An 11,238-nucleotide genomic window follows, 5' to 3' on the forward strand; every position below is an offset into this window, starting at 1 on the left:
ATTTTAACATTTATAATTTTGTTATCTTACAATTATAATTCTATGGAGATACTACTTTAAAGTTATACCAAATCCTCATGATGTCACAAAATATTTTGTGTTATATTCATTGATTCAGTATTCTACAAAAGCAAACTAAATAGATCCTACACTCAGTATTGATGTTCTTTTGTTATTTCATGTTATGACAACATAATATACTTTGATGCACCTTCTTTAAAATCACTTTTTTGTCAGTCCTTCCAACCTCTCAACATAGTCTCTGATGTTTCCAAAACAATCTTTTTTGGTTTTGGCAATTTCTTTTAATTTCTTTAAATTTAGGTATCATTCTTCAAGATAATATAAATAGTACTAAATATAAATTAGGAGAGGTAGATTTTGTCAAAATACTACTTTGAGAATAATCAATATGACCTATTCTGTGTAAACTAATCTTCCTAGTGGTCCTGTAAACACTGTGCTCTCAATCCCAATGAAACCTCTCAGACCCTAGACTTCCATAAGACAATGGTGGCATGAAATTGAACACTTATATGTATCTAATATTTTATGGTCTCATTATGCTAATCAAAACTCTTTCATATGAGTTTATTTGATTTATGATATCCTTGTGCTACTACAGTATAATTGTTTTTAACAATATTTCCAGATGGAAATCCAAGGTTTATGGTTTTTACTTCTACCCTTTTCCCACTCCTCTGTCTAGACTCTATCTGAACAGTGAACTGTTTACTGAGAAGACATTGGTGGATACATAGGGGCCACAAAGGCACCATCTTCAAATGCCAGATAATATTTGATCTGGAAGGACTTTTAGAAATTATTAACTAGAATTTCATTGATTTATAGTTGAAGAAATTGAGATGATGCAAAACAAAGAGATTTTCAAGGCCAGTAACTTCTTGGTGACTGTGTGCTATTATATCTGAATTTAAGCATGTATCATGGCATTAGTCTCCCAACAACTCCCTGCTCAAACCAGCCAACCCAAGACAGATAAGATTTTTAAAAAAGATAAAATAAAAATAAATCTGCAGATATACATGTCATGGTCTCAGAATTAGAGTTATAGTTCTTCTTAGACCCCAAGAGTACAAGTAGTACTCCTAAGCTAGCATTAGATATTGAAACATCTTAGCCAGAGATCCACAGATACAAATGTATATTTGCTTCCCACTGTCATAGGGGCCAGAATTGTTTGTCTAGAATTAGTATGTAACCATCAGCAATGGCCTAATTGCTATGTGCTTAATTTTAATTTGAAGAGATAAGAATTATAGCTCGTTTTATGTATAGCCATCAAGAGGGAAAGCTAAACACAAGGAAAATAGATATTGCAATTACTCTTTGTCACTTCCCTGGCCACAAATGATACTTTCTGAGGTGAGGTCATTGGCCAAACTTTAAATCCACATCATATTAGCACCTTTTATTCCTGGATCTCAGGTGTCAAAGCAAGTATTGCACTTGAATTAATGAGGTGTGTGAAAGTCATATTCCAATCTAAACATCCCCCTTCTACGAGTCATCTCTAAAAAGGTCAAGGTTTGTCTAATAACTACTTCTGAAATCAACTCCTGTTGTAGCTCTTTTGACTATATTTGCAGATTGCAAAACCAAGTACAGTTTTAAAGCCTTGGAGGGTACAGAGCTAAATAGATAATTCCCAACAGAGGAATCTCAAATGGCCTAGAAGCACTTAAAGTAATGTTCAGCGTCTGTAGTCACCAGAAAAATGAAAATCAAAATGACAGTGAGATTCTACCTTACACCAATCAGAATGGCAAAGATCAAAACCTCAACAGAGAGCATATGCTGGTGAGGATGTGGAGAATAGAGACCACTCTTCCATTGCTGGTGGGAGTGTGAATGTGTACAATGACTTAGGAAATCAATCTGGCCATTTCTCAGAAAATTAGAAATAGTTCTACCTGAAAACCCAGCTATATTGCTTCTGGGCATGTACTCAAAAGACATTCTAACATACCACAAGGAAATATGCTCTACTATATTCATAGCAGCCTTATTTGTAGTAGTCAGAAATTGGAAGCAACCCAAATGTTCCTCAATTTAAGAGTTCATACAGAAAATATAGTTTATTTACACAATAGCATACTATTCAGCTATTGAAAACAGGAACATGATGAATTTTTCAGGCAAATGGTTGGGACTAAATATCATCCTGAGTGAGATAACTCACACCCAAAGGACATGCATGATATGTATTCACTGATAAGTAGAAATTACCCCCAAAATACAGAAAACCCATGAAACAAACAAGAGACCCAAAAAAGTTAAACAAGAAGAAAGGTCCAAGTTATGATGCTTAAATCTTATAGAATGGAGGAACAAAATAGTCATTGGAAGCAGGGAAGAAGGAGGGACCAAGTTGGGAAAGAGGAGACCCAGGGGATAGGTGGCCAGAATGAGTCATGAGTAGAGACAGGAGAGCAACCCAGGGAGTGAGGAGAATGAATGGAACTATGAAGCTGATGATGATAGCTATGGGGGGAATCTCTAGGATGTCCCACAGACCTGAGTTAGTGAAATTACCCACAATGCCCAACAGTGGGATATGGGCCCTGAATATACCACCTCCAGCAGCCAGACAGGACCCCCACCAGTAGAGAGATGGGGACATCAAACCACCTATAAATTTTTTGACCCAATTTGGTCCTGTCTAAAAGAAATGCAGGGACAACGATGGAACAGAGACTGAAGGAATGGTCAACCAGTGACCAGTTCAGCTTGTGACCCATCCCTGACACTATTAATAATGCTGTGTTGTGCTCACAGAGAAGAGGCTACAATAGCTGTCATCTGAGAGGCTCTACCTAGGAACTGACAGAAACAGACACATATATGCACAGCCAAAGTTTGGACAGAGGTCACGATCTTTCTATGGAAGAGTTAGAAGAAGAATTAAAGGCTCTGAAGGTGATGACAACTCCACATGAAGCCCAACAGTGTCAACTAATCTGGCACAGAGATAAAGAGGAGAGGTTGTGAGAGGAAGGAGCCTTGTGAGGGGGCATCAGGAGGGTGGGTAGCATTTGGGATGTAAATTAATTAATTAATTTAAAAAATAATTGTTTATACTTTCAGGTTTATGTGTTTATTGGGGAGCTTTATTTTGTCTTTTAATAAAAGTGTTTTGCATTAATAGGAAAAAATGCCTTGGAGAAACTTATACAACTTCTTGTAACTTCTGATAAAGCCTTTTGTACATGGGAAAATTTTTAATATTTGGCTAATGGATGGATAGTCCAATTATTATCACAGAAAGTCACTATTTGATCAATTACTATTCAGATGTTTTAATAAATGGTATCATCATGAAGTCAATAACTACTATCCTGGCCCATCTAATTCTTGCCAATGTCCTCATCTTTGCTCAACTATCTTGAACTCTGTCTTTGCCAGTCATGGAGAGACACAATCTGAATAGTTACAAATGGTTAAAAACATCAAAATTTTATTCATCCTGGTTTATTTAAATATACAGTCCATGAGTTGTGTACTTTTTACACCACAATATTCATCCTTTCTCCTTTTTTTGAACAACTGTCTTAATACTGGGGATGTCTTTTACAGTTGCGATACCTTAATTCAATATATAAAATTCCTGGCTAAATTTATGCATAAGAAATTCCCCATACTTTGTAATTCAGGCAAGAATTAAAAATTGGTTTATGTCCTCAAAGTTACACTAGAATATATCAATTATATCTTTAATTTTCTAAGACGGTTAGTACAGGCTTAAGCTTTTGTTCTTTGGTAGACAAGCTAGACTTCAAATATACAAAACTGTTATGATTTGAATATAAAGTTTCCCAGAAGCTCACGTGCTTGAACACTTGGTACCTAACCAGTGTTGCTGATTTAGAAGGCTTTTCAAACTTTCCTCATTAAAAGAGGAAGGTCATTGAGGATTAGGCCATGTTTCATACCCCTACCCATGCTTGCTTTCTGTTTTGCTGTGTTATGAGGAGATAAGGAGTTACAGTTGTTCAATTTTAGCTGCATGGAGCTGCCTGTGTCCATGCCTTCCCCTCTATAATGTACTGTATACATTCAGACAAAAAGCCAAGATAAGCCAGTTGTGATGGTGTTAATAAGTATGGCCCATAGATAAGTATAGGCTCATAGATTTGAATAGAAGTTTTTGAAAAAAATACGAGATGTGGCCTTTTTGAGTAAGTGAGTGTGAATATATGGAAAGGTGAGGGGTGGTGCAGTTTCAAAAGCCCATGCCAAACTCAGAGTCTCTCTCTTTGTGATTCCTATAGATCCAGATATGATATTGAACTCTCAGCTGCTTCTCCAGCATCATGTCTGCTTATATGTTACCATGTTTCTCACCATGATAAGTACTGACAAAACCTTTGAAGCTGTAAGCAGGCCCCAGTTAATTACTTTCTTTTATAAGACCAGCTGTGATCATGGTGCCCCTTCCCAGAAACAGAAAACAGACTAAGACAACTTTCAGCCCTTAAGTTGTTTTGTTTGTTTTTGTTTTCTTTAGGAAGCAGGGTTACAAGATGAGTAACTAATTCTGGAATATAAAGGACGAATGTGGACTTCTGTAACCTTGCATAGGTCTCATCTAAGCAATTCAGGTATATACCCATATAACATGGGGATAACATGGAAGACAGGAACTGGTAGAAGAACAAAGGACAGGATGTGAAACTAAAAGTAAAAATCTGGAGCTCAAATGTCACTTAATCCAAGAACATCGACATCAGGGATCATTTCTTATAATGAATATGTTCCTATTATAATAAACAAGATAGGTTAAAATTACCATCATTTTAAAAGTCCAACTTGAGAATTCAAACATTAAACTGAGGACACTGGAAGCAAGATGTTGGGTGTGACTGTGAGTGAGAAAATGTGTTTAGAAATGGCATGTGGTCAGGTTACATTCAAAGGAGACCAATTAACTTTGCTTGTGGTACTGCATGTTTTCCTTTTGGGAGAGCTAATGGATGTAGGCTCAGACTACTGAAAGTACTGCTTCTAAGAGGTATTTCCTCACTGTAGAAAAACAAGTAAACACGTGTAAAAGTATATAACATATAAATGCAAGTAACACTCAGGTCAAGATGTGAGAAACAACCTACACACCAAACTCTTGCCTTCTTGCTTCAGTCCCTTTCCTTCCTGGGAGATAACTATTTTGTTGCACTTTTGACAGAATTTTCTAGTTTTACTACTTAAACATGATTTCTTTTAAATGCAGACAATTTTCTCTAATCATAGTATACTCATTTTTTTTGTGGATAACTTAATATATTATGGTTCATCTTGATATAATTCACTGTCATTTATAGCTATAATACAAACATGTTCTTTAGCTAATAATCCAAGTCTGTTCTATGATTTAACAAAGTCAATATTTCTACTCTTCTATCATTATTTTGTTCCCATCTGTTAGTGTATATATGTACAGGTTTCTGTAGGTCACAAATTTAGGATTGGAATTGCTAATGTATATGAGTGAGAACAAATAAGATGGTTTAGCAAATGAAGACAACTGCTGCCAAGAATGACTACAGGAGACATGGGACCTACATATTTGGAGTAGAGAACTGACTTGCTCATATTGTCTTCTGACCACCACACTAAATAAATAAATAAATGAAGTGGGTAGGGAAGGGAAAGGACCTGGAAGGACTTGGGGGAGGAGAAAATATGATCAAACTATATTTACATCTAAAAATTGTTTAAACAATAAATATAATAAAAAGAAAAATATATAAAGGAATATATGAATGAATCTATTTATACAGTTTTATTAGATGTTGGAAAATTGTTTTTTAAAGTTTTCTTTTTAAAAGAAATAATTTTCCCTTAGAGTTATAAACTATTAATTGGCATAGCCTTTCTTGTTATGTACCTATTCAAATCATGTTTTCTAATTAATTCTAGTTCCTGCTGATTTATGCATTACTTAATCATGGTCATATGTATCAGTGATAGAAATATATAAAAAATAATTAACTACCTGATTCAAATGTTATTCATTGCTTTTACTTTCCAAAATAGCTTTGTCTGCATTAAAACTATACAAAGTTAATACTTTTGTATTGAAAAACAATTGTAACTTCTCAAGTAAAATATGCTAAATTATCTACACATTCATATTTTGGAAACTGGTATTTATTTTTACTCAGGGGTTATGAAAGCCATTTCACTTATGGAGCACAGGGGCATATATTGAGAGTGTTCATTGCTTCTGTATACAGCTGTTTGTTTATGTAAGTATTTTATGTGACAGTGCCAAAAATAAGTTTGTACTCAGCACGAATGTGTGATATTATCATGTGAACTCTTTTGAACTAATTTGAGAGCAAGTGTGATTTAACTGTGACATAAAAGACCTTAAATCCAGTGTTGTGAGTGAATTATGTATGCATGTAACTACACATATGGGCATGATTTTGAGACCAAGCTATTGCTCTTTAACAAGTAACTGAACTGCAGGGAAGCAGCATGAAAGCAGACAAACCCAGGCACAATATCAAAATGGTGAGTTTCCACTTAAATGAGATCCGATATGGGTTTTTTTTTATCATTCTTTCCTATCATGTTCCTCACTTTCTTCTCATTGTTTTTCTTCTTCAGTGATCATCTAATCTCTTCTGTTTGTATTACATGGGACATGGATGCTTGAAATTATTCCAGCATAAATGGTGCAGAATAGACAGAGAAAAGACAAGAATAGGGAAAGAATGGGTCTGAACATATTGCATTCTGGTGTGCACATCAACTGCCTTCTTCCACCTACACCACTGTAAGAGTAGCTTATTGCCACTCAGAACACCGACCTAGGGAGTAGGACCTTATGCGCACGCCATAATGAAGCTGGTGCTGCCAAGGTGAAGGCATAAGCCCTCAATTAGGAGGTGCTGCTCATCTCTGTCAACACTAATGAAATTCAGACATCTAAAGTGACAGGCACAGCAAATGGTTTGGGAGTTAAAAAATTAATATGTTCAAGTTTCATTTTCTCATTCCTTCCCCTAAGTGCCTTCCCTGGAAGGAGAACACACAGAGAATCATCCTGACTAGTACATAGATGCCCACAAGTGAAGGTCAAAAACCAGTGAAAGTATAGATTTGATTTAAAAGGGTGGGACTGGAAGGGAGTAGGTCATAACACTTGGGTGCCCTTTGAACTCTGACTAGAGCAGTGAACCTTTCAGCCCCGATATTCCAGACCAGAACTGACAACTTTCAGAGACAGAAATGAGATTGCAAGTGCAGTCTGTTCATCACAGCCCACCAAGAAGAGTACCTAATGAACACTGAGCCTCAGCAATGGCCCATCAGCTACAAAAGCTTTTACATCAAGAAGAAATGCTGTCAAAAAGCCTATTTTCTGAAAATAGTCAGCAAGAATATTTATGTAATCGGACTAGAATTTTCTCTTGTGTAGTAAATTATTAAATATAAATTGTGTCCCACTAAAGATCCTTCTAGAAACACAATAACACACATGTTGTGCTTTTTACACAGAACTAACAGAAGAAATTTTAGAAGGGACTCTTTCTTTTAAGATCTAAAAACTCAACCGCTGGTGCATGTGTTTTCTTAACATTAATTGAAAAGTCTCTTTCAAATTTACCATCCATCAGGACAGAAACTCTTGATAACAAATTCCCTGCCGCAGTCTGAGAACCCAGGCTTAACAGATTTCTGCTGTATAGATGGAAGGCTACTGGGACAAATTTTAAGACTCCCGATGCTTTGGAAGAGTGATTGATTCTTTTCACTGTGCAACTGAGCTCGGCACACTTCTTATCTTAGGACCAACACATGAGGTGTGACTCTTTGCTTTACTTGTCTTAATCTACCCACTACATCTGAACTTCAGTGAACTTAGAAGCTGCTTCCTCTCCCTCGTTAGTTATAACTCAGGTCATACACAGGTCAGGCCAGCTGGGACTCTCTTCTTTGAGAGCCATTTCTGTGCTCAGTCATCTCCCCTGTTGTTCCTTCAGCTCTTCCCAGCATGGTGGACATTAAAAATTCATAAACTTCAGCTCATCCTCACCCTTCACTGCACACCATCTAAGATGGAGAATGCAGATATTCAGAGCCATCTCAGAGAAAACGTATTTCTCCACTAACAGCACAAGAACAGCTATTTAATAAAAGTGCTCTAGGGCTTCAAGAATGGGTCAGTATAAAATGATGTATAACTAAAATACTTCTGCTTATTTTTTTCATTTCTATGGAAGGGGGTGATTTTTACATGAAGTAGATAACTTATCATCAAAAGTCAGTCTTTGATAGTATTAATAACGACTCTGGAACAACAGGCTGAAGATATACCTGTTCTGTGTTAACCTGGATGACATCATCCTAAACTATGTCTAAAAGACAGTCTTGCTAATAAAAGCCACCAGTTAGCAGGCTGGTACAAAAGTTCACTTTTAATCTGTCTTCACTGGCTAAAAAAATTAAAGCCTGGTATTTGTTTCCCCAATATCTAAGAATTACACATTGCATGCTTTGAAAAATATGGAGAAAATGAGGATAGCTTCAATTTGAAGAAATCTAACAGAGAAAGAACCTATAATTGTAGAAGCACTTTGGGTTGGTAAAATTAGTCAGCAGGTCACAGTCAAATATGAACTATAAGATACAGATTTTTCTAGGCACTGAAGGGTTTGAGGTAATATCAGCTGTTGTTCTAGTGTACAGAACTGTTGCTAGAGAAGTTCAGCAAAGCAAGAAAATAGTTAAGACTATGATGATCGGGGAACATTAGGAAGACAACAAGGGTACAGTTGGTTAGGATAGTATTCAACTGAGATGAGTAGGTAGGCAGAGATGATGAGGGAAGAGAAGAATAGCAGAGGCAAAGCGCTGGGCACAGCTATGCCATTGATGTCTGCTTTTTATTAAGCAGAAAACTCCATTTAGTGAGAGGAATTCATTTAGTGTTAGAATAGGGAAATGGAGAAGGAGAGAAGACAATAATGATTGGATAAAGGGTACTTAAGTGTAAGAAAGCATTGGAATTATATGTTGTAGATTAGGGAGTAAACTGAAATTGAAGAAGAAGCATCATTTTCGCTGGTGTAAATGGGGGTAAATATGTATAAGGAAACATATAAAAGACAGAAAAGTATATTTTAGACTTAACATCTTAAAAAAATCTATGGCCATGTTCATGTAATTGGGTTTAATGCCTTGCTTGTTTGTTGACTATTTGTCTTTATTGTCTTGCTTGTTCCTTGACTATTTGCATCTATTATATTGCTAGACCCTCAACCTAGAACTGATCTTAATACATGCATGTAATTAAAATGGTATAAAAGCAAAAAGGAGGGGGGATGGGATGGGGGTTCTGGGGAGGGGAAATGGGGAAGGAGGATTACATCTGTATTGTAAATAAATAAAATATCCAATAAAAATTAAAAATTAAAAATGAATCAATGGACAAGTGTTTCTGCTTCTTTCTTCTTGAGACTTATAGCACTCTTTATTTTATGTTTATTTTTTTCTTCTGCAATTTTCTTTATATTCTGCTTTTTTTATTTGGTTGATTTATTTCTTCATCTTTTTGTGTCCTCTCTTAACAAGCTATATATAAATAAACCATATAGATTTATTTTGATTTATCACATGTCTTACAGATTTTGTGATGTCCACTCATGGCTCAAAATTTGTCTTATGATATTTCCATTAAAATAATTTCTAATGGCTTTCTGTTTAACTCATGCCAGACTGAAATCTTAAAGCTATTTTTATGAGAATAAAATATTTGAAATATTAAAACATTTAATTCTTTTGTTCTTGATGGAGAAGTCATTGAAGTATACATAAATTTACATTACAGGTTTCTAGTAACTACAAAATAATATAGATGCTGGACTTCAGGTAATGTTCTGTCTTCATAGTATGAGGAGCTACAGTTAGGCTAACTTCATATTGGACACAGGCAAAAGCATATGAAGCAATCATAATGATACAAGAAGCTAATTTTGTGCAGCAAAGAATCTCTAAAAATAGTAAAAGACAAAAGAAATGCCTTGATGCTTTATATTTTCAGTGATGCATATATATTTGTATTTTTATGTCTTGTAAAAATGCTCTCTGTGGAGAAAAAAAAACCCTTGGTCATCTTATTGTCAAGTTGATCTATAGGCTGTCCACTGTTGACTTAACATACAATGTGATATTCAAAGGTAGAACAATCAAGTAATTAATTACTTAGAAAACCACCAATATCTAGGTTTTGAGCCCTATGTACAAAACCCACTTATATTCAATTTTTATTTAAATGCCTTACTCAAATATTGGATTCCTGTGGCTCCTGCAATTGTCTTTTAATCTTCTGTGTCTCAGAACCTAATTATATTAACAAGCAATTTTCATTTCACTTTTCATGAAGAAGCACTACACATATTTCCCCCTTACTTTCCCCTGGTCACCTTGACATTAAGTCACAACTAATTATGTTCCAGGACTTGCAAAGTTGTTGACATATGTTGGCTCAGGTCATTCCACTCATTCTGTAAAGTATTCATGAGAGAAATGAGTATACTGTAGTACTTTGAATGAGCAATGCTTCCATAGTCTCAGGCTTTTGAATACATGGTCCCTGGTAGATGGCACTCTGAAGAGGTTTAGATGGTACAACCATTCTGGAGGAACTGTATCACTGAGGGTTGACTTTGAGATTAAAAGCTTTAGACAGTAGCATTTGAGGTTGTGAGTTCTCTTTCTGCTCTGGGCACCAGGCCTGCTGCTTGCTACCAGGATGAACTCTAGAACTCTAGGCCCAAATAAACTCTTTCTTCTATAAGTTGTTTTGGTCATAGCATTTTAGCACAGAAATAGAAAAGTCACCAGCACATAGGGCAATGGTATCTGTGAACACACAGGGTTCTGCAGCTCAGGGTCCACAGCCTTCTTCTCACCAGCCTAACCCACGTTTCTGCACACCTGAGCTCCAGGACCTGAGCAGATACTTTCTGTCTGGAACTGCCCTAGCCTTAAACCAACAGATTCCCTATCTTAGATGCTACTTTTAGTCAACCTATTATAACACTTGTCTCGACTCTCCTCTTTGTAACCATTTTCAATGACTCTTCAGATACACATAGAGTTCCAAGAGATACTTGACTTGGAAGAATAAAAGGAGAGAAAACATTTTATAGTGTATTTTTCTGAATTAGGTTGCCTAAGCCCTCATTTCAATCTATGCAGGTATGC

This window comes from Arvicanthis niloticus, unplaced genomic scaffold, assembly GCF_011762505.2.
Source record: "Arvicanthis niloticus isolate mArvNil1 unplaced genomic scaffold, mArvNil1.pat.X pat_scaffold_467_arrow_ctg1, whole genome shotgun sequence".
Classification (NCBI taxonomy): Eukaryota; Metazoa; Chordata; class Mammalia; order Rodentia; family Muridae; genus Arvicanthis; species Arvicanthis niloticus.